The sequence below is a fragment of the Mus caroli genome, unplaced genomic scaffold, assembly GCF_978045245.1.
Source record: "Mus caroli unplaced genomic scaffold, Mus_caroli_1 scaffold_5, whole genome shotgun sequence".
Taxonomy (NCBI): Eukaryota; Metazoa; Chordata; class Mammalia; order Rodentia; family Muridae; genus Mus; species Mus caroli.
The window spans coordinates 14569111-14591373 of NW_028227260.1; the positions used below are offsets into that span (position 1 = coordinate 14569111).

The 22263-nt window shown below is 43.0% G+C and overlaps 1 pseudogene; it reads left to right on the top strand.

The window, feature by feature from the left end:
• The first annotated feature begins 22062 nt into the window (after positions 1 to 22062).
• On the top strand, positions 22063 to 22218 carry LOC110286169 (mitochondrial import receptor subunit TOM5 homolog pseudogene; annotated as a pseudogene).
• The last annotated feature ends 45 nt before the right edge of the window (positions 22219 to 22263 follow it).

Below are 22263 nucleotides of genomic sequence, written 5' to 3' on the forward strand. Positions count from 1 at the left end.
CCTAGCATCTTCTGGTCTCCACCCCAGTTGGCTTTGGGGTTACAGGCCATGTAGCACCTGGCTTTTTATGTGAGTGCTAGCATGTTGTGTTTGGTTGGTTGGTTTTTTGGCTTTTCAAGGTTTTTCTGTGTAGCCCTGGCTGTCCTGGAACTCACTCTGTAGACCAGGCTGGCCTCCAACTCAGAGATCAACCTGCCTCTGCCTCTGCCTCTGCGTGCTGGGATTAAAGGTGTGCCGCCACACCCAGCTCAAGTGCTAGGGTTTTAACTTGGGTTCTCATGCTTGTCAGCAAGTGCTTTGGAGAATAGTACATAATTCCTATTGAATTGGATTATAGTTCATATTGGATTGGCATACAATTTTAATTTGGAATGGTTTGTAATTCTAAATATTAAGGTATAAAAAAGAGTAAGTAAAATGACATATTTTGAGTCCAAATGTTAGCTCTGTCATCCACGAGCATTCAAAACTTGAAGACTTTCTAGTTCCAGAAATCAGTAGGAGAACATTCAGGGAACTAGCTGTACAGATAGATGGTTGTGAGCCTTCATGTGGTTGTTGGAAATTGAATTTTTAGGACCTCGACTCGCTCCAGCAACCCTGCTCGCTCTGGTTGGCCCCGGTTGGCCCCGCTTCGCTCAGTCCCTGTTCCCTCTGTCCCAAAGTTTTATTTATTATTATACATAAGTACACTGTAACTGTCTTCAAATACAGATCTCATTCCGGGTGGTTGTGAGCCACCAGGTTGTGAGCCACCATGTGGTTGCTGAGAATTGAACGCAGGACCTTCGGAAGATCAGTCAGTGCTCTTACCCACTGAGCCATCTCTCCAGCCCGAACTTCTAGCACTCTTGTAATATTAGATTGGAGTTTTTGTTTGGTTGTGTTTTAGTTTGGTTTGGTTCTGTTTTACTTGGAGACTATCTCTTACATAGCCCAGCTTGTCTAGACTTAAGGTAGTCCTTCTGCCTCAGCCTCCCAGCTGCTGGGATTACAGGTATGTGCCATCAACAACCATTCCCATTTACAGTTACTTTTTAAGCTGTGAAACAGTCTTGCAAAATATGAATCAGCACACGGAAAAACCAGTCTTTCCCCCTCTTTTCTACAGTATATGCTTTCTGTGGCAAAAATGTAAAATCACAACTAGTCTATCTCTTTCCCTGCAATCCTGCAGGTAGGACTAGCCACGTAACCCATCTTGGCAAATGAGCTTCCGGGCAGCATTCTCCGTAGAGACTTCTAAAAGACATTTCTGTCTTGATTAAGTAAAACCTATTCCAGGCAGGGCTGGGGAGATGGCTCAGCAGGTAAAGTGCTTGCAGTGCAAGCATGAAAACCAGAGCTTGCATCTCCAGCATACAAGAATAGCTGGGAGTATGCAGTACAATTCACCACTAATCCCTGTACCCTACGGATGATAGAAAGAAGATACAGGGCAATCCCTGGAATCTTTGACCAGATAGTCTGGTGTCTGTAGTAACTAACAACTGTTTCTAACAATACAGTGTTGTCATCTAACCTCTACATTTGTACTGTGTCACATGTGTGTCTCTGCTCACACACATGAATGGATGTGTGCATGCATACACAGGAAGGAGGGGGGAGGGAGAGGTGAGAGAGAGAGAGGTGTCCAGGGAGTTGTGCAAAAGCAAACACTGTATCAATTGAGCCATGCCCAGCTCCTTTTCCTGGGAGGCATATTGCATCATTCAGGCAATCGACAAAAGCAATTGTTTAAGATGGCAACATGCAGAAATACAAAGAACCTGGGTGGCTGGTAACACTCTTTAGACTAAGACTATGGACTCCTAGTCTTTTCAGGTCGGACAACCAAACCTCATGTTGAATGTGCTGCTATTTCTGTCCTAATTGAACTAGAATGAAAGAGGAAGAGGTTTCATACTACCTTCTTACTGCTTTCCCTCAGATGTTTTTAAGCATAAGCATATAAGAAAATCCTGTAGTGAAAGGAATATGCTAAGTTAGATGTCACTCACCTTGCAGGGTTTCTCAAGTGTGGCAGAGTCAAAGAATTGTTGTCATGGTAGGAGGAAAGACATGGTCCAAGAGTGAAACTATAGAGTCTACAGAAATGGTTCAGTGGGGTTTATCACTTGTACTTGCAGAGGACCCACATCCAACTCCCATCACCCACATGGAGTCTCAAAACCATCCCTAACTCCAGTTCCAGAGAATCTGACACACTCTCCTGTCCTCCATGGGCACCAATCATGCACATGGTAAGCATATACACATGTAAGCAAAACAGTCATACACATGAATCATTCAAAAGGTGAAAATAGACAGATTAAGAATTATGTTGGGAGCAGGGTGTGATAGCACATGCCTTCAATCCTATCCCTCAGGAGGCAGAGGCAAGTGGATCTCTGTTTGAGCTAACCTGGTCTATACTGAGTTCTAGGCCAGCCAGAGTTACATAATGAGATCCTGTCTTAAAGAAAAGAACAGTAAAATTTTTTTTTGTCAAAACTTATTGCTAAAATTATTAGAAATAGTTTCCCCAAAATATATGGTGAAAAACAGAACCCATTACCCTTCCCCCAAACAAACCATAAATAGCTAAAGTTTTGCTCTAATTCTCACTGTTTTCCTGTGTTAAGAGTCATAAAGAAATGATCTGGAACTGGTTGGTGGTGGTGCACGCCTTTAATCCCAGCACTTGGGAGTCAGAGGCAGGCGGATTTCTGAATTTGAGGCCAGCCTGGTCTACAGAGTGAGTTCCAGGACAGCCAGGGCTACACAGAGAAACCCTGTCTCAAAAAAAAAAAAAAAAATGATCTAGGACTGGTGAGATGGCTCAGAGGGTAAGAGCACTGACTGCTCTTCTGAAGGTCCAAATCCCAGCAACCACATGGTGGCTCACAACCACCACCACAACCATGAGATCTGATACCGTCTTCTGGTGTGTCTGAAGACAGCTACAGTGTACTTACATATAACAATAAGTAAATCTTTGGTCTGAAGCGAGCAGGGCTGGAGTGAGTGAGCAGAGGTTCTAAGTTCAATTCCCAGCAACCACATGATGGTTCACAACCATCTGTACAGCTACACCGTACTCGTATACATAAAATAAATAAATCTTTAAAAGCAAAAGAAAAGAAAGAAATGATCTGCCCTATCTTGTTCGGTTGTACAGCAAACACTTCTGAGCCATTTCTATAACATCCCCTGCCCCTTTTGAGATGTTCTAAACACAAGGCCAGTGGGATGGCTCAGTGGATGAAAGTCCTTGACAGCACTTACAAACTCAATTCTGAAGAATGGATGGGTCACCCAATATCTTTGGATCTTCAATCAGAAAATTCTTGTGTCACATTTTGAAACTAGCTTAATTAATGTGTTGATGATTTCCTCTTAATATCCCATTTTGTTATGAGAGCATCATCCTTAATTTTTATGCTAGGCATGAAAGGGATTGTATAAGTCAGGATTCTCTAGTGTCACAAAACTTATTGATAGTCTCTATATAGTCAGGGAATTTGGCATGATGACTTACCATCTGTAGTCCAACTCTCCAACAATGGGCAGCTGTGAATGAGAAGTCCAAGAATCTAGTAGTTGCTCAGTCCCATGAGGCTAGTTGTTTCAGCTGGTCTTCTGTAGAAGTCAGTTCCAACAGATGTGTTGTCAAGTAAATGCAAGCCGTCAAAGAGCGAATCTTCCTTCTTCCAATGCCCCTATGTAGGCCTCCAGCAGAAGGTGTGGCCCAGATTGAAGGTGTGTATCACCATGCCTGGATCTTGGATTTGTTTTGTCCCAGGTTGACCTTGAACTCAGAGATTTTACCTTAGTCTCCTGGGATTAAAGGCATGTACTACCTTGCCTGAGCCTAAACTTTTCATAACCACTATGCCTCAAGATCTCCATGCAAAGATCCAGTATCCCCCAGCCTCAAGATCTGGGTTGCAGATGAGCCCTCCAATTCTGGATTGTAGTTCATTCCAGATAGAGTCAAGTTGACAACCAGGAATAGCTATTACAGTCCCCACTTGGAGGAACTGTTTTGGAAGGGTTAGAAGATGTGGCTTTTTTGGAGGAGTGTGTCACTGAGGGTGGGTTTGAGATTTCAAATGCCCATGACATTCCCAGTTAGCTCTCTCTGCCTCCAACTTGCAGATCAGATGTAAACTCTCAGCTAGTGCTTCCAGAATCATGTCTGCCTGCTTGCGTCCTTACTTCCTGCCATTATGGTCATGGACTCACCCTCTAAAACTGTAAGCAAGACCCCATTTAAGTGCTTTTGTTTATATGTCACCTTGGTGTCTCTTCACAGAAGTAGAAAAGTAAGTAAAACAAAACATGTTGTCAGCCATTTGTTACACACTGTGCTGGGATGTGAACACCAGTCCTCAGGATTTTGCAGCAAGAACCTCTGAGCCATTCCTCTAACATCCCCAGCCCCTTGTGCAGTAGCCAGGGAGGTGGCTCAGTGGATAAAGGTGTGTGTGGTTAACCCTGACAACCTGTCAGATCCCTTGGACTTGGAGTTCCTGGTGGCTATAAGGTGCCAGACAGTGGTGCCGGGGACCAAACTCTAGTCCTCTGCAAGAGCAAGTACTCTTAACTGCTGAGCCATTTCTATGACCCAAGCCTGATATACTATTTGTTCTATATAAGAAATCCCTTCTTTTGATGTTATTATTTATATTATTTTTAATGCAGAGATGGAACTTAGATAAAGCTTCCTTTTCTGCTGCCCCTTCTCAGAAATTATGTTGTATCTACTGTTTTAAGGTGAACTTTAACTTTACGAAAATTGGCAAAAGTCCTTCTCCAAAACCCAAGCTGTAGATGGGAATTCAGTATAAATTATATAACTAAAGGAAAGTCTCTTTTTTTTTAAAGATTTATTTATTTATTATATGTAAGTACACTGTAGCTGTCTTCAGACACTCCAGAAGAGGACGCCAGATCTTGTTACAGATGGTTGTGAGCCACCATGTGGTTGCTGGGATTTGAACTCTGGACCTTCGAAAGAGCAGTCGGGTGCTCTTACCCACTGAGCCATCTCACCAGCCCGGAAGGTCTCTTTATAAACTTGGATTTCAACAGCTAAAGAGATGGCTCTGTGGGTAAAGTGCTTGCTGCACTCTAGGGAATGAATGAATGAATTCCTGAGTAAGTGTGTGTGTTGACAGAGCCCCCAGAGCTTCAGATCTATGAAAGAATGATAGTTTTCCTCTGGTCTAAGTACGAATGTTGATAGTGTGAACCGAAAATGTACATCATAGCATTCTCTCCATGAATATTTACAACCTGAATACTGCTCCCCTACAGAGACTGCTCCTGCCTAGATTACCTTGTTTATCTCTATGTAATAACTCAGGCCTTCTTGTCCAAGTGTATATAATAACCCTCCTTTCTGTCGAGCTGAATATACTGAATATGCTGAAGTTCTGGGGTGCTTCAGTTCCTTAAGGCAAGAGCTCAGACTACCTGATCTTACTTTTATGACTGAATGTCTGTGTAGCTCTCCCATTTTCTTAAGTCCCTGGCTCCCATCCTAGTCAGATCCAAGTCCCTGAACATAACAGTGTATAAACTCTAGGACCTGAGTATGGATCCTCACCACCCACACAAAAACAAGGCATGATGGTAGCAAGTGTCTGTAACCCTAAAACTGCAGTTGTAGAAGAGATAGAGACAAGCAGATCCCCAGAGTTCACTGGCCAGCCAGGGCAATGGATCAGGATGCTCCAAGCTCAGTGAGAGACCCTGTCTTGAAAAATAAGGTGGTGAGCCACCAAACACCTGATGTCAATGTTTGGCCACTCCAAACATTTGGTCCTAAGTACATGGACCCACACGTACACACACTCATACATACACTACACACACACACACACACACACACACACAACTTATACCTCAGTGTTTTCCTATTCATAGAGTAGACATATCACTTATTTGTAAAAATAATATGAAAGCACTTCATGGAAAAAAATAAAGTCACCAACTAGACATAAGAATGTTGGCAAACGAGCCGGGCATGTTGGCGCATGCCTTTAATCTCAGCACTTGGGAGGCAGAGGCAGGGGGATTTCTGAGTTCGAGGCCAGCCTGGTCTACATAGTGAGTTTCAGGATAGCCAGGGCTACACAGAGAAACCCTGTCTCGAAAAACCAAAAAAAAAAAAAAAAAAGAATGTTGACAAAGAACACCAAGATAGCCCAGAGTGGTGGCACACACACACCTTTAGTCCCAGAGCTCAGGAGGCAAAGTCAGGTGAATCTCTTGAGTTCAAGGCCAGCCTGATCTACAGAGTAGTTCTAGGATGGCCAGGGCTACACAGAGAAACCCATCTCAAAAAAAAAAAAAAAGAAAGAAAGAAAGAAAAAGAAAGAAAGAAAGAAAGAAAAGAAAGAGAAAAGAAAAAAGAAAAAAAGAAAAAAGGGAGCAAACAAAAGAACACCAAGTTCCTGTTACCCTGCCTGAAATTTAAATTTTTTGTTTGTTTGTTTGTTTTTCTTTCTTTTTTTTTGTTTTTTTTTTGTTTGTTTGTTTTTTTGGTTTTTCGACACAGGGTTTCTCTCTGTAGACCTGGCTGTCCTGGAACTCACTTTGTAGACCAGGCTGGCCTCGAACTCAGAAATCTGCCTGCTTCTACCTCCCAAGTGCTTGGATTAAAGGCTTGCATGACCACCGCCCAGCTTTAAATGTTTTTTGAGTTGATAATCATTTATGCCTTTGACAATCTGATCTGGATCACAGAGAAGACATTCTGAGGAAATGTTTCCATTATCTTAGCCTGTAATTTGTCAAGGTAAACTATGACACATGGAACTGGAAAGGTAACTTCTTCACAGTTTTGAGAGCACTTCCTGATCTTTGGGAGGACTCAAGTTTGGTTCCCAGCAACCATATCATGTGCCTCACAGTGACAGATCCAGTGGCCACTTTTGACGTCCAAGAGCAACCATACAGAGACACAGAGAACATACATGTAAATAAAAGCAAAATAATTTAAATGACACATTACAATGTGGACTGACATTACTAACTGACGTGTAATTGGAAAACAATTTATCAATAGTTGTCAACCTAAAAAAAATCCCCATGCTTATTGAATGTAATTCTTTTGTGATAATGTATGCTAAAATAATTATGCTAAATTTAAGTAAAATTTTTATGAAGTGAGTAACTGGAAACCATCTGTCCAACTACCAAAATAGTAAGTAGTATGAAAGACTAAGTTGGTTAATTTAAACTAGCATTATGCTGGGCGTGGTGGCGCACGCCTTTAATCCCAGCACTTGGGAGGCAGAGGCAGGAGGATTTCTGAGTTCCAGGACAGCCTGGTCTACAGAGTGAGTTCCAGGACAGCCAGGGCTATACAGAGAAACCCTGTCTTGAGAAAAGAAAGAAAGAAAGAAAGAAAGAAAGAAAGAAAGAAAGAAAGAAAGAAAGAAAGAAAGAGAGAGAGAGAGAGAGAAAGAGAGAGAAAGAGAGAGAAAGAGAGAGAGAAAAGAAAAGAAAAGAAAAAAGAGAAGAGAAGAAAATAAAAGAAAAAAAGAACCCCCCCAAACCCAAAAACAAATAAACTACCATTATATTTACATAAAGACACTCTTATTAGATAACATATGCAGAAGTACTTTGAGTAAAAAGTACAAAAAAAGAGGGAGGTGGCTCAGTGATTCGAGTGCTTTGCTTGAGGCACGAGCATAAGGACCTGAGTTTAGATCCTCAGTACCCGTGTAAAACTACCATGCATGTTAATACAATTCTGTGAACCCAGCACTAGGCAGATTTTGGAGGCTCACTGGCCAGCCAAGCTAGGGATAGAAGTGAGTTCTGGCTGCACTCAGACATCCTGTATCAAAAAGATAGGTGGATACACCTTGGATGTAGGACACAGGGAAATCAAGGTAAAAGATTCCTGCCTAAAGGCTAACATTCACAGCACCGGAAGATGCTATGCAGTCTTCTGGAGAAAAAGTCATTAGCAGCCTTTCCCAGCTGTATACCCTGAGTATAGTATGACCTGGCAGGCAGGAGATGCCCACTAGTGTAATATAGCATGAATATTCGATGGCAAGAATATTTATGGTTCTCTAGAGTAACAAAACATATAGTATTAATCTCTAGGCATCAGCATTAGTGTCTGGGTTTGGTGTCTGCAGATGGGATGTATCCCTATGTAGGGGCAGTCTCTGAATGGCCTTTCCTTCAGTCTCTGCTCCACTCTTTGTCCCTGCATCTCCTTGCTGACAAGAGCCTGGTATACCTGTTCCCTAAGAGGCCTGCCAGTGCCTGACCAATACAGATGCAGATGCTCACAGCCATCCATTGGACTGAGCACAGGAACCCCAGTGGAAGAGTTAGGAGAAGGACCGAAGGAACTGAAGGGGATTGCAACCTATAGGAAGAAGAACAGTATCAACCAACCAGACCCCTCAGAGCTCCCAGGGACTAAACCACCAAAGAGTACACATGGAGGGACCCATGGCTCCAGCTGCATATGTAGCAAAAAAAGTTGCCTTATTTGGCATCAATGGGAGGGGAGGCCCTTGGTCCTGTGGAGGCTTGGTGCTCCAGTGTAGGGGGATGCTAGGGCAGTGAGGTGGGAGTGGGTGGGTACACGGGGGAACACTCTCATAGAGGCAGGGGGAGTGGGGATGGGATGGGGGTTGAAATGTAAATAAAATAACCAATAAAAAGGACTAATCTCTCTCTATAGAAAGGGATTTTAGTATAATGAGAAGTACTACATCACTTGGGATGAGCTTTGAGAACTCATTCATATCCTGGTCCTGTTTCCTGTTCATTCTCACTCTCTGCTTCCTTCTTGTGATCTTAGATGTGACACTGTTTCCTGCTCCTATCACTATGTCTGTTTTGTTTCCCTGTCATGATGGATTTTATCCCATTGGAATCATAAACTGAAATAAACTTTCTTTCTTAAATTGCCTTTGGTTATGGTGTTCTTATCCCAGCAATGCAAAAGTAATTAATATAATATGTAAATATCAATTTGAAAGGGTTTTCTCCTTCAAAGGGGTTGACTATCTCTGCATAATGGAATCATAGGAAGATTTTAGATTCATTTTGACTTTGCTTATTTATATTTTTAAATATTTTAAGAAAGTGAGTTACTTGTGACTTGAAACAAAAAATATGGGAGCTGGAGAAATGGCTCAGCTGTTAAGAGCACTGACTGCTCATCCAGAGGTTCTGAGTTCAGTTCCCAGCAAGCACATGATGGCTCACATCCATCTGTAATGGGATCCAATGCCCTCTTCTGGTGTGTGTCTGAAGACAGCTACAGTGTACTCAGATAAATGAATTTAAAAAAAAATTTAAAAAAAAACACAAAATACTTCAAGATGTGGGGGCTGGAGAGATAGCTCAGTGGTTAAGAGCACTGGCTGCTCTTCCAGAGGTCCTGAGTTCAATTCCCAGCAACCACATGGTGGCTCACAACCATCTGTAATGGGATCCGATGCCCTCTTCTGGTGTGTCTGAAGACAACTACAGTGTACTCAGATAAATAAAATGAATAAATCTTTAAAAAAAATACTTCAAAATGTTTCCAGTGCCCCAATGGATCCAATTTTCTTTTCTCTTTTTTTTTTAAAGATTTATTTATTTTTATTATATGTAAGTACACTGCAGCTGTCAGACACTCCAGAAGACACGCCAGATCTCGTTATGGATGGTTGTGAGCCACCATGTGGTTGCTGGGATTTGAACCTCGGACCTTCCGAAGACCAGTCCGGTGCTCTTACCCACTGAGCCATCTCACCAGCCCCGGATCCAATTTTCTTATGTTTTACTTCCTTCATGTTCCTAGTTGTGTTTCCTTCTTTTTTTTTTTTTTTTTTTTTTTTGGTTTTTCGAGACAGGGTTTCTCTGTGTAGCCCGGGCTGTCCTGGAACTCACTTTGTAGACCAGGCTGGCCTCGAACTCAGAAATCCGCCTGCCTCTGCCTCCCGAGTGCTGGGATTAAAGGCGTGCGCCACCATGCCGGGCTGTGTTTCCTTCTTTTACTTTAAAAGGAGAATGAGATTCCACCTCACACCAGTCAGAATGGCTACGATCAAAAATTCAGGTGACACCAGATGCTGGTGAGGATGTGGAGAAAGAGGAACACTCCTCCATTGTTGGTGGGGTTGCAAGCTTGTACAACCACTCTGGAAATCAGTCTGGCGGTTCCTCAGAAAATTGGACATAGTACTACCGGAGGATCCAGCAATACCTCTCCTGGGCATATATCCAGAAGATGTCCCAACCGGTAAGAAGGACACATGCTCCACTATGTTCATAGCATCCTTATTTATAATAGCCAGAAGCTGGAAAGAACCCAGATGCCCCTCAACAGAGGAATGGATACAGAAATTATGGTACATTTACACAATGGAGTACTATGCAGCTATTAAAAACAATGAATTTATGAAATTCCTAGGCAAATGGATGGAACTAGAAAATATCACCCTGAGTGAGGTAACCCAGTCATAAAAAAAAAAAAAACACACATTGTATGTACTCATTTATTAGTGGAAAAAGAAGCTCAGAATACCCATGATACAACTCACAGACCATATGAAACCCAAGAAAAAGGAAGACCGCACCCAAGTGTGGATGCTACAGTCCTACTCAGAAGGATGAAGAGAATAATCTAGGGAGGTAGAGGGAGAGAGGGATCTGGGAGAGAGAGGAGGGGGAGGGGAAAGGTGGTCTGGTTCAGATACAAGAGGAGATAGAAGTACAGAGGGTCAGGAATTTGAAAGGAGAGTAGCAGTGGGGGATGGGGAACTGGGGGTAGCCGCTAGAAAGTCCCAGATGCTGGGACCAAGAGGTTCCCAGGACCCAACAGGGATGACATCAGCTGAAATACCCCCACAAAGGAGAGGAAGAACCTGTAGAGACCATATCCAGAGGTTAGGCATGGCCCCCTGTTTGAGGGATGGGACCACCCATCCATCTCAAAGATAATAATCCAGAATTGCTCCTGTCTAAAGGAAATGCAGAGACAAAGAGTGGAGCAGAGACTGAAGGAAAGGCCATCCAGAGACTGCCCCACCTGGGGATCCACCCATATACAGTCACCAAACCCAGACACTATTGTTGAGGCCAAGAAGTGCTTGCTGACAGGAGCCTGATACAGCTGTCTCCTGAGAGGCTCTGCCAGAGCCTGACAATTACAGAGGCGGATGCCTGCAGCCAACCATCAGACTACAACCAATGGAGGAGTTACAGAAAGTACCCAAGGAGCTGAATGGGTTTGCAGCCCTATAGGAAGAACAACAATATTAACTAACCAGACCCCCCCCCCCCGCCCCAAAGCTCCCAGGGACTAAACCACCAACCAAAGAGTACACATGGAGGGACCCATGGCTCCAACTGGATATGTAGCAGAGGGTGGCCTTATCTGGCATCAATGGGAGGGGAGCCCATTGGTCCTATGGAGGCTCATTACCTCAGTGTAGGGGAATGCTAGGGCGCTGAGGCGGGGGGGGGGGTGCAGTGGGGGTGGGCAGGGGGGAGTACCCTCATAGTGGGAGGGAGAGGGGATAGGGGGTTTGTGGAGGGGAAACTGGGAAGGTATAACATTTGTTTTTGTTTTTTGTTTTGGGTTGGTTTTTTTGGTTGTTTTTGAGACAGGGTTTCTCTGTGTAGCCCTCGCTGTCCTGGAACTCACTCTGTAGACCAAGCTGGCCTGGAACTCTGAAATCTGCCTGCCTTTGCCTCCCAAGTGCTGGGATTAAAGGTGTGTGCCACCACTGCCTTGCAGGGGACAATATTTGAAATATAAATAAAATAACCAATAAAAAAAAAAAACAGAGCAAGAATGAGCTATTAAGAGAAAGCACCATCCAGCTGGTTTTCTCCCAGCACTGGAGAGGCAGAGGCAGAGGCAGGTCAGGCTGTGTTCTTTGAGTTCCAGGCCAGCCAAAGCTACATAGCAAGACCCTGTTTTAAGAGAGGGTGGAGGGAGGAAAGAGACGTGGGGAGGGGAGAGAGGGAGAGGCGGACAGACAGAGACAAAGAGAGAGACAGAAATAAACACAGTGACAGAGAGACACAAAGACAGACAGAAACAGAGAGTACCTCCTCATTTCAGTCACTTTATTCCTTTCAAACACCTGTCCTATATAGGCTAGACCAGACTGTGCTGCCACAATAGACAAGCCCAAACAACAAAGATGGATTTCTCTCTTGTATCCTTTGTCTGTCATAGAGTTCAGCTTTGAGCCCTGCCCGCCATAGTGATCTAGAAACTGAGTCTGTAGCTCAGCCACGATGCCAGACTTTGCCATCTGCCACACTAAACCCAGGAAAGCTGATAGCATCAATTAAATGCTCCCACCCAAAAATATACACTTATACTATGGCCACAATTAGTTACAGCATCAATATCAGGGAGCCAGAATGTGAGCAGAACACATTATATTTGTTGAATGACAACAAATGACATTCAGAATGCAGTAAGCGGCCGGGCGTGGTGGCGCACGCCTTTAATCCCAGCACTTGGGAGGCAGAGGCAGGCGGATTTCTGAGTTCGAGGCCAGCCTGGTCTACAAAGTGAGTTCCAGGACAGCCAGGGCTATACAGAGAAACCCTGTCTCGAAAAACCAAAAAAAAAAAAAAAAAAAAAAAAAAAAACAGAATGCAGTAAGCAAATATTGGAAGAACTATAAGTACCAAACCTAAAATCACAGTGCCCATATTCCTGGCACTTACTAGTCCAGTGTGTGGCCAGTTTTAATTGTGTAGATGCAAAGATTGTAGAAAACATATGGATGTGTCCAATGGAGATCAGGAGTCACAAACACACAAGAACTTGGATTTTTGTGGAATCAGAATCTAGCAATGCCTTTGCTGAGGCAGAAAGAGAATGGAGACACTTACACACACAGTGGACTGCACTTCTAATTTCCTCTGGCTGCACTCAGCTGCCTGAAGAAAATATAGCTTGCTTTCCCCTTTCCTTCTGTTCTGATTTTCTTATCGGCTTCTGCCCTCTATAGAGAAGAAGGAAGGAAATCCTTAATAACATAGAGTCCAATTTATTAACCTCAGTTGGATTCATGATTTAAAACCTCTTCATAGGTATATAGTGTAATTGGATGGCTTAGTTAAGTGCTCAACTCTAGGAGGAGTTCCATCAGGTAGGCCATAAAGGGGATTGGCTTCTATGACCTGGTAGCAAACTACACATGCTATTCTCCCTTCTTTCACACAAAAGAGCAGGATCCAGACATCCCCTCCTCCAGTCTTATGCTTCCTCAGCAATGCATTGCCCAAACTTGGAGCAAACCTTTGCAACTTTGTGTGTTTTTCTTTTTCCCACCCCTTATCTCCCCCACTTCACTCCCTATCACTAGATAGGAGAGAAACATGGAGGGAGGGAGGGAGTGAGGGAGGGAGGGAGGGAGGGAGGGAGGGAGGGAGGGAGGAAGGGAGGGAGGGGTGAGAGAGAAAGAGAGGGAGATCCCTGAATCTAATTTCTTTCCTTTTGTTTCTTCTTTGAGCATGACTACAAAAAAAAAAAATACAAAAAACAAAAAACAACAACAACAAAAAAATAACTACCACCACCCCAAAACCAACAACAACTCCTATTGGGGCCCTAGCATTTATGTACCCTCTGAAAAGTTCCCAGAATTTCTAATGCCACACACTCACAGAAACTATCTGTAGTTGGCAAAAACATGCCTCTGCAAGAGCACGAGACAAATCATAGTCAGCTGCTGCAGACAGTCCAAAGCAGGCCCATAGTTCCACACCTGGGATTAAAATGTAAATATTCTTCAGATGTTTCTGTATTTAAAAAAAAAAAAAACAAAAACAAAATCCCAAAATTTGTCACTACACATACTTCTTGCCATAGGATTTCAATGTGGAGCAGGGAGAATTGGGGCATTTGGAGTTTGGGACCTGTCTCCCAGACTGCAGTCTCTTTCTCTACAACTTTATGTCCCACAGCCCCCATTTCACCCCCTATTACTAGACTGGAGAGAAAGGGGGTAAGGAGTGTTTTTATCTACTTTACAATGGGGGGGCACCTCCTTTCTAACCTACCCACAAGACCTGCATACTACAAAGAAAACATTTAATCTAGAAATGCTTTAATTGAAAAAGGCTGGGGTTTATGTACAGCATCATGCTGAAAAGACATCAAGAAAATCAGCTTTGAATTTCAAAACCAGTGATTAAACTGTGTTTGAGGCAGCAGCTGTCTGTTCTTTATTTCCTGGGACAGTAAATTTGATGAAACTATCAGAATACTTCCAGAAAATGGGTCGGGAAATCTCATCTTATGCATTGGTTAAATTTTATTTGTTTATTTATTGGCCACCACCGTTCAGCCCTATTTTCATTTTTTATGTTTATAAGGTTTTTTTATTTTTTGCCTGAATATATGTCTTGTACTATGTGTGTGCCCGGTGTCCATGGATGCCAAAAGAGGCATCAGATTCCTTGGAACTGTAGTTACATATGGTTGTAGCAGCTATGTGGGTGCTGGTGACTGAACTTTTCTGGAAGAGCAACTCCTAGCTGCTGAGCCATCTCGTCAGCTCACATTGATTAAATTCGTACAGATGAGTTCCATAAAGAAGTGAAATGAGATTAACTCAAATCAAATTGCTTAGGAGATTTTGGTATATCTTGTATAATCAGTTTCCTTCATGCAGATACGTATAATTTTTATTTATTTATTTAATTTATTTGTATACTCCATATTCCATTCCCCACTCCCCATCCACCCTCCACTGCTCCACATCCCACACCTCCTCCTGACCCCCACCCCTGTCTCCACATGGATGCCCCTACCCCTCACCCCACCTGACCTCTAAACTCTCTGGGGCCTCCAGTCTCTAGAGGGTTAGGTACATCATCTCTGAATGAACACAGACCTGGATGTCCTCTACTGTATGTATGTTAGGGGCCTCATATCAGCTGATGTATGCTATCTGTTTGGTGGTCCAGTGTTTGAGAGATCTTGGGGGTCTAGATTAATTGAGACTGCTGGTCCTCCTACAGGATCATTCTTTTCCTCAGCTTTTCTCAGCAATCACAAGTCGGGAGGGAGGGAGGGAGGGACCTGGGAGGGAAAGTGGAGGGGGGACAGGGGAGTGGGGAGAAGAGGAGAACCTGATTTGGTATTGGGTGAGGGAAAAGGACTGAAGCCCTGAGGGCCAGCAGAAAGAACAGGCAACCTCAGGAAATAGGAAGTTGGGGGGGCAGAATGCACCAGAGACCTGGGGGGTAAGAGATTCTCAGGAATCAAAGGGAAGGACCTTAGATGAAATGCCTTACAGTAGGGAGAGGGAACTTATAGAGCCTATCTCCAGCAGGAAGACAGGACATCAAGTGAGGGATGAGGTTGCCATCCCACAGTCACATCTCAGATGATTCTGAACATTGGGAAATGGAAACAGAAAAATCAGGAGATCAATGCCATCCTTGACTACACAGCAAACTGAAATCTAGCCAGTGCTAAATGAGATCCCATCTCAAAAAACAAAACAACCGACCTATAGCTACATCTGTGTCTAGTGACATATGACTCAATATAGAATTACTACATGTTATAAGTATTGTGCCTTAATAAGGAAAACAACAATACAGTAAAAAATCTAGTTCAAAAGAATTCAAAAGGAACAGAATGCTGAAATAAGTTTGCTAAATGAAAGGCAAAAACTGTATAATAAAGTTGTTCCCTTTGGGGCTATCACTTCTGCTGCACAGATATCATTTCCATCTCTACTGAGCCAACTCCTCCAAGTGAATGTATCTTATAGCCTTAGGCAAGCAATAGCTCATTTCTGCAGAGACCTGAATAACCCTTGTACAGGCTTTGGAGAAAAGAACCATCAAATGGACCTTCCGTTTCAGAACTTTACTCTGAACTTATAGATGTTAAGGATATTTATGATAACTTTTCTTTAGACTTATTCAATAAAATAAACCAACTTAAGCTAACAGTCCCACGGCCAGAGCAGGTTCATCTGGTTAAACCACAAAGCACATGGTTGTTATTTTTCGATTGTGATTGAGGTTACCACAGCCCATGAAATGAATGCTAGCCTATTAGATTACCGAAACAGCAAACAAAACTGCACTGACAGCACATATTCAGTTGGCTTGTCTCCCAATAGTAGTTTTCAAAATAGATGTGAGCTTTAAAAACAAACACACACACACACAAACAAACAAACAAACAAAAAAAAACCCAAATCTCTTAACAGCTCCTTTGTAATGTCATCTTCTGTACTCAGAGTCTCCTCTTGGGCAGAAAGAAACAAAAGAAAACAAATATTATAATAGAACAAAGCATGCTCTGAATAGCAAGGTGCTCATTGTATTTTCTCAGTAGAAAGCAGGATCATCTGATTAAAAAGCTCAAATTCTCAGAAATTTTCTGTTAAAGGCCCTAGTGTGTAACTTGAGCATATTTCCATGTCAAGGTTATTCAGCTAAGGAAAACAAGGAGCACACTTCCATATCAAGGTTAAAGTTGTGTTCTTTTACTTTGTTTCTACAAGAAGGCATAGACAAACATTTGGGGAAGCAATGACAACTCAAAAGCATGGCCAAAGCTCAGAAATATAAGTAACCTGTGGCATAGCTACACGGGAACATATTCCGCTGCCTAATCCAAATAGATCATGCTCCTGACAGTGTGAAAGGCAGATTTGCCTGCTTTAATTTGGGGGGTGGGGTGGGGCTTGAGATGGGGGTGGGACTGGGACTTGAGACAGGGTTTTGTTGTGTAGCCCTGACTGTCCAGGAACTTCCTCTGTAGACTAAGCCGGCCTCAAACTCACAGAGATCTGCCTGCCTCTACCTCCTGAGTGCTAGGATTAAAGACCTGTGTGACCACTGCCCAGTTAGGTACCTTCTTTCTTAAGCCTTTCATTGAAGTCTATTGGAAGTGCCTGCCATTGGCTTCTCAAAACATACATTGTAAGACAGGCGTGGTGGCACATGCCTTTAATCCCAGCACTCGGGAGGCAGAGTCAGGCAGATTTCTGAGTTCAAGGCCAGCCTGGTCTACAAAGTGAGTTCCAGGGCACCCAGGGCTATACAGAGAAACCCTGTCTCGAAAAACCAAAAAAAAAAAAAAAAAAAAACAAAAACAAAAACAAAAACAAAAACAAAAACCCCATACATTGTGATATAGTATAGCCTCTGGCAAATTGCCTGTGCTCCAATACATGACCTCTCGCATGCTCATTTAAGCAACCCCTGTTGGACTCACTGGATCACCAAAAAAGGATCAATAAATAAATCCATAAGAGTAGAAGGAGGGCTATTGGAAAGAGACAGAAGATCAGTGTGAAGGGGATGGGGACCCAAGAGAGTGGGAGTGAGTATGATCAAAGTACATGATATGAATGTAGGAAAAAAAATTTTAATTGGATATTTTTATTTGTTTAAATTTCAAATGTTATCCCCTTTTCCGATTTTCCCTTTGCAAACCCCCTACCCTGTTCCCCCTTACCCTGCTTCTAGGAGGGTGCTCCCCCACCCACCTACCCACTCCTGTCTCACTGCCCTAGCATTCCTCTACACTGGGGCACCAAACCTTCACAGAACCGAGGGCCTCCCCTCCCATTGATGCCAGATAAGGCCCCTTCAGCTCCTTCAGTCCTTCCCCTAACTCCTCCTCCATTGGGGTCCCTGTGTTCAGTCTGATGGTTGGCTGCAAGCCTCCACATCTGTATTGCTCAAGATCTGGCAGAGCCTCTCAGGAGACAGCTGTATCAGGCTCCTGTCAGCAAGCACTTCTTGGCATCAGCAATAGTGTCTGGATTTGGTGTTTGCATGTGGGATTGATCCCCAGGTGGGGCAGTCTCTGGATGGCCTTTCCTTCAGTCTCTGTTCCAATCTTTGTCCCTGTATTTCCTTTAGAAAGGAGCAATTCTAGGTTAAAATTTTGGAGATGGGTGGGTGGCCCCATCCCTCAACTGAGGGGCCTTGTCTAACCTCTGGATATGGTCTCAACAGGTTCTCCCTCCCCTTTGTTGGGCATTTCAGCTAATCTCATCCCTGGTGGGTCCTGGGAGCCTCTTGCTTTCCTGGCATCTGAGACTTTCTGGTGGCTATCCCCAGTTCCCCATCCCCCATTGCTACACACATCTGTTCAATTTCCTGATCTTCTGTACATCTCCTCCATCTCCTCCCATACCTAATTCTGACCCTCTTTTTCCCCTCCCCCTCCTCTCTTGCTCCCAAGTCCCTCCTACCCTCTACTTTTCTTAATTATATTGGACCCCCTTCTAAGCAGGAATGAACCATCCACTCTTTGGTCTTCCTTCCTGTTCTGTGAGTTATATTGTGGGTATTCCACACTCTTTGCCTAATATCCACTTCCCAGTGAATACATATCATGTGTGTTCTTTTGTGACTGAGTTACCTCACTCAGGATGATATTTTCTAGATCCATCCATTTGCCTGTGAATTTCATGAAGTCATTGTTTTTAATAGCTGAGTAGTACTCCATTGTGTAAATGTACCACATTTTCTATATCCACTTCTCTGTTGAGGGACATCTGGGTTCTTTCCAGCTTCTGGATTTTAAAAATATGGCTGCTATGAACATAGTGAGCATATGTCCTTATTACATGTTGGAGCATCTTCTGGGTATATGCCCAGGAGTGGTATATCTGGGTCCTCAGGTAGTACTATGTCCAATTTTCTGAGGAACGGCCAGACTGATTTCCAGAGTGGTTGTACCAGTTTGCAAACCCACCAGCAGTGGAGGAGTATTCCTCCTTCTCTACATCCTCGCCAGCATCTGCAGTCACCTGAACTTTTGATCTTAGCCATTCTGACTGGTGTGAGGTGGAATCTTAGGATCGTTTTGATTTGTATTTCCCTGATGACTAAGGATGTTGAACATTTCTTTAGGTGCTTCTCAGCCACTCAAGTTTCCTCAGTTGAGAATTCTCTGTTTAGCTCTGTTCCCCATTTTTTGATAGGGTTATTTGGTTCTCTGGAGTCTATCTTCTTGAGTTCTTTGTATATATTGGATATTAGCCTTCTATTGAATGTAGGATTGGTAAAGATCTTTTCCCAATCTGTTGATTGCTGTTTTATCCTATTTCAGTATCCTTTGCTTTATAGAAGCTTTGCAATTTTAAGAGGTCCCATTTGTCGATCTTAGAGCATAAGCCATTGGTGTTCTGTTCAGGAAAATTTCCCCTGTGCTCATGTGTTGGAGGCTTTTCCCCACTATCTTTTCTATTAGATTCACTGTATCTGGTTTTATGTTGAAGTCTTTGATCCACTTGGACTTGAGGTTTATACAGGAAGATAAGAATGGATCAATTTTCATTCTTCTATATGCTGATCAGTTGAACCAGCACCATTTGTTGAAAATGCTCTTTTTTCCCCCCACTAAATGGTTTTAACTTCTTTGTCAAAGATCAAGTGACTATAGGTGTGTGATTTCATTTCTGGGTCTTCAATTCTATTCCATTGATCTACCTGTCTATCTCTGTACTAATACCATACAGTTTTTGGTTTGGTTTTTTTTTTTTTTTTTTTTTGTATCACTATTTCTCTGTAATGCTGTTTGAGGTCAGGGATGGTGATTCCCCCAGATGTTCTTTTATTGTTGAGAATAGTTTTCACTATCCTGGGTTTTTTATTATTCCAAATGAATTTGAGAATTGCTCTTTCTAACTCTATGAAGAATTGAGTTGAAATTTTGGTGGAGATTATATTGAATCTGTCGATTGCTTTCATCAGGATAGCCATTTTTACTATATTAATCCTGCCAATCCATGCGCATGGGAGATCTTTCCATCTTCTGAGATCTTCTTCAATTTCTTTCTTCAGAGACTTGAAGTTCTTATCGTACAGATCTTTCACTTGGATGATTAAAGTCACACCAAGATGTTTTATATTATTTGTGACTATTGTGAAGGGTGTTATTTCCCTAATTTCTTTCTCAGCCTGTTTATCATTTGTATAAAGGAAAGCTACTGATTTGTTTTTGATAACTTTTTAAAAAGATTTATTTGTTTATTTTATGTATATGAGTGCACTATTGCTTTCTTCAGACACATCAGAAGAAGGCATCAGATTCCATTACAGATGGCTATGAGCTACCATGTGGTTGCTGGGAATTGAACTCAGGACCTCTGGAAGAACAGTTGGTGCTCTTAACCTCTGAGCCATCTTTCCAGCTCTAGGAAACTGTTTTTTAAAGACAAAATTTTAAAACTTTTCAAGAAAAAAATAAAACAGCATATATATATATGTATATATATGTGTGTGTATATATATATATATGTGTGTGTGTGTGTGTGTGTGTGTATCCTTTTAAAACTGTATAAACTTTCTACCTGGTTATAGGAAGCTTCAGGCCATATCACTAATGATGTGGGTCTCAGCTAAGGTCACCTCCATTGATTCTTGGATGCCTCCCTTATCCTAGGTCTCCCTTATCCCAGGTCTCTCTTTTATCCTGGAGATGCCCCCACCTCCCTGTCAGTTGCAGATTTCCATTCATTCTCATGGCCATCTGGTCATCCCTTTTGTCCCTCCTCACACCTGATCCTGATTTCCCCCTCATTCCCCTTCCCATCCCCTCCCTCACAGTTCCCTCCCCCCATCTGCCTCATGACTATCTTATTCCCCTTCTAAGTGAGATTCAAGTATCCTTGCTTGGGCCTTCCTTCTTGTTTAGCTTCTTTGGGTCTGTGTGGTGTATCATGGGTATCCTGTATTTTATGGCTAATATCCACTTATAAGTGAATACATACCATGCATGTCCTTTTGGGACATGGTTACCTTACTCAGGATGATATTCTCAAGTCCCATCCATTTGCCTGCAAAATTCATGATGTCTTTGGTTTTTTTTTTTTTGTTGTTGTTGTTTTTGTTTGTTTGTTTGTTTGTTTTTTGTTTTGGTTCTTGGAGACAGGGTTTCTCTGTGTAGCCCTGGCTATTCTGGCACTCACTTTGTAGACCAGGCTGGCCTTGAACTCAGAAATTTGCCTGCCTCTGCCTCCCAAGTGCTGGGATTAAAGGCGTGTGCCACCACGCCCGGCTTTGTCTTTGTTTTAAATACCTGAATAGTATTCCATTGGGTAAATGAACTACATTTGTGTGTGTGTGTGTGTGTGTGTGTGTGTGTGTGTGTGCATTCTTCAGTTGAGGGACATCTGGGCAGTTTCCAAGTTTCTGGCTATTACAAATAAAGCTACTATGAACATAGTTGAGCAATGGAGCAATAGGGACACCAATCCACCCACAAAACCTTGCTCCTAAATTTATCTTGTCTACAAGAAATGTAGGGACAAAGATAGAACAGAGGCTTAGGGAATGACCAACCAACTTGAGACCCATTTCATGGGCAAATACAAATCCCTGACACTTTATTAATGATACTCTTGTTATTCTTGCAGACCGGAGTCGAGCATGGCTGTCCTCCAAGAGGCTCCACCCAACAGCTGACTCAGAAAGATGCAGACATCCACAGACAAACATGGGTGGAGCTTGGGGACTCTCATGGAAGAATAGGAGGAAGGATTGTGACCCCGAATGAGACAAGAACTCTACAGGAAGACCAACATAGTCAACTAACCTGGACCCTCGGGACTCTCAGAATCTGAACCACCTAAACCTCCCCACAGTGGAAGTGCAGCTTAGTCTTCATGTGGGTCCCCAACAACTGGAGCAGGAGCTATCCCAAAAGCTGTTGCCTGTACATGGGATATGTTCTTCTGCCTTATCTGGCCTCAGTGCGAGAGGATGCATCTAGCCTCAGAGAGACTTGAAGTGCCAGAGTGGGGAGATACCCAGGGAGGCCTCCACACACTCAGAAGAGAAGGGGAGGGGTGACTGGGAGGGGGCAGTGAGCAGGATGTAAAGTGAATAAGTACAATAAAATTTTTAAAATGTATAAACTTTATTCTTTTTTTAAAAAGACCTCTCGAGTAATTAAAAATATCACACAACAAAATTACCCATCTTTTTTTTTTTTTTTTAAAGATTCATTTATTGGTTCTGGGTGCAGGGCGGCCACTGGAGGAGAGCAGGCTGCTGCTCGCAAGTTTTGGAGGCAGAGCCGCTGCAATGTTCCGGATCGAGAGTCTCGCGCCTGAGTTGGACCCGGAGGAGATGAAGCAGAAGATGCACGAGGATGTGGTCTTCCTCATTCAGAAGTTCCTCATCTACGTGGCCCCGCTGCGAGTCACTCCATACATCTTAAAGAAGCTGGATAGCATATGAGGATTGGGAGTCATGTGAATGCATGGCACGAAAAACCTGGTGACC